Source organism: Rhopalosiphum maidis, chromosome 3 (genome assembly GCF_003676215.2).
Source record: "Rhopalosiphum maidis isolate BTI-1 chromosome 3, ASM367621v3, whole genome shotgun sequence".
Lineage (NCBI taxonomy): Eukaryota > Metazoa > Arthropoda > Insecta > Hemiptera > Aphididae > Rhopalosiphum > Rhopalosiphum maidis.
In genome coordinates, this window is record NC_040879.1 from 4,691,165 (window position 1) to 4,693,977 (window position 2,813).

Genomic DNA, 2,813 nt, shown 5'->3' on the forward strand with positions numbered 1-2,813 from the left:
AATAATCAAATTAGCCTTACCTAAAGCTCCAATACAGTTTGGGAAATATGCACGTTTTTCAAATCCTGTTGAAATGTCTAACCATTTCTGTTTGTTAGGTTCACTCATTACAGTATTTTTTAATTTAATCCATATGATTTGGCATACCTGGCGTATTATGCCACTCAAAGTAGATACTCCAATTTTGTAATTATAGTGTTTATCTGTTATCGAGCAACCTGTTGACAAGTATCTGAAATATAAAATAAGAAAATAATTTATGATTATTTTTATATATAAGACTTTTTTTCCGTGTATTTTCATAGTTTTGACTTAATAGTATATGAGATATTCTGGATACTTTTTAATGCATAAAAATGCATGGGCACAGTTTACATGAGTCATGTTTACCTGTATTATAGGCGCAGCTTACAATCCGATTATTTGTTTCAGGATTAGAATTACAAAAGAAATGGAAGGGTATTCGAGATGCATATGTAAAAGAAGTAAAAAAAATGAAACAAGTTAAGTCTGGATCGGGAGCAGAGAAGTCGTCATATTATATTATAGAAGGTTGCAATTTCTACAACCAACCATAAAAAAAAATTCTACCGAGAGTAGTTTTGAAATTGCAGACGTCTGCGGTGATGGAAATTTAGAATCATCGACTGAAACTTCAATTGAGGAAGATAGTTCCAGAGTTCCAAACGAAGAATGTACTTTCAAAAGTCCTCTTCAGCAACGAAAAAAAATAAAACTTCATCCTGCTGATGAGCACTTTGCCAACATCATAGAAAAAAGTTTAAATCAGAGGAATACTGTAGATAAAAAAGAAGATGACGAAAATAAATTATTTTGTTTATCTTTATATAAAGAAATTAAAAAAGTACCAGATGCAATGCGTTTAAAAACTAAAATCGAAATTTATAACCTACTTTTAAAAAATCAAGCAATACAAACTTATCCTCAACCTTCAAGTACAGATACCTCTAAATCCAACCATTTATCCATACCGTACAGCCAACAAAATACGCAACGATATGCATACCCACAATATGATCGTCCAAATTATACAACTATTCCTCCATACGATACGCTTCGTTATAATCACATTTACACTCAATTCAACCAAAATATGGAACCTCTACAAACTCCTTCACCTTTGTCTACTAGTAGTGAGATTTCTCAAGAGTCGTCTGACCTTGATTTATTAGGATAAAAAATAATTTAAGTAATATATAAGGTGATTCTTTTGTATTGTTTTTTAATATTTGTTAAGTCTAAAGGTTGATTTTTTATTTTGTTTCAATATTATAAGTAATTTTGTTTTATAATTTATAAAGTAGTTCAGCAAATATTTGTTAAGTCAAAAGGTTGATTTTTTATTTTGTTATAATTTTGTAATATTTTTCAGTAAATAAAAATTTAATAAAATTTAGACAGACTTACCTTAATGTAACGATAAGTTTTTCTTGTGGTGAAATGCAATATCTTATTGCATTTTCATTAGCTTCTAAGGAGTCTTTAATTGTCTCCAATAGGTCATCGAACGATTTAATAGACATTCTAAAATAATTGAAAAATTTATCTTCGTGATCTCTAAGTTTTGGATATAATGTGATATATAGACTTGTTGAAAGTCTTGTTTTTAAAATTGGATGAACCCAATATTTTCTTTCCCTTTTTTGCCTTCGTCTTCTTATTCTTCGGTGGAAAACCCACAAACACACAGCATCTACTACGTCCATTCTCGATGTACGTCTGAACAGTACTAAAATATGTTTTACATTGATACCTATTATTTATTTATTTCTTCGACGCGCGTAGCATATGTAGCCATCTGAACGGTCATACGCGCGTTTTGTGGCGGGCTAACGCGCGTGTACGCGCGTCCATGTGAACCTAACCTTAGAGGCTTTCATTCTTATGTCAGTTAAAAAATAAATATTAGATCAAATATCATTAGAAGATATTTAAAGATATATTTAAAATCTTCATCGTCACTTATGTCTAAATTATTATCATAAGTATACTTAAAATGATTATTATCTTTTTTTTATTATAGATTAGTATTATTTATAATTATGTTTTAATAATTTTTTAATATTTAATCTAGGTACATTTAATATTTGTTATACGCCTTTAAAAAAAAGATATTTTAATTATTATTTAAATAAATTAATTAATTCACAAAAAATAATATTGTATTTTTATTAAACTCCACTAATTCTTTGTGTATTATTTTAAAGCGTATACTTTATAGTACAAAGAAAATTTATTTTGTGTAGTATCATGGACATAGATTATGGATAGCATCACATAACTAATCATGGTTGTTGAATAAAAAGGTTATAAAAAAACTGTCTCACTCTAACCTCTTTAAATCCTACCAAATATCAATTTTGTGAAACAAAACATTTAAAAATTCCCCAAATAATACATTGTGGGCAGTCTGCTTTTCTAGAATAGTAGGCCGGTACCCTCCCAGTCCGGGTCTGGTAATCATGTACACATTTGTGCAACAACAACAATAACGTGCTTTATTTAGTTAATCGATAAATTAAATAAATTAAATTTTTTATATATCAAATACATAAATATTTATGTATGTTTATTAATGTATTCTATAAACATAGAATATTAATAATATATTTATTTATCATGCAGCCACTATTTTGTTACCATTAACAAAAATATTTATTAATGATTTTTACAGATAATTTTTATTATACTTATTCATTTTAACACAATAGTGAATGTGATAATTAACTTTCGCTAATTTACATCCAGTTACCTGTATTTTTCTATGTAGAAGAAGTAATTTAAAACTTTCA

At 27.8% G+C, this 2,813-nt stretch overlaps 1 pseudogene; it reads left to right on the forward strand.

Annotated features, from left to right (window-relative positions):
* The first annotated feature begins 356 nt into the window (after positions 1–356).
* Positions 357–1,198, forward strand: LOC113560064 (annotated as a pseudogene).
* The last annotated feature ends 1,615 nt before the right edge of the window (positions 1,199–2,813 follow it).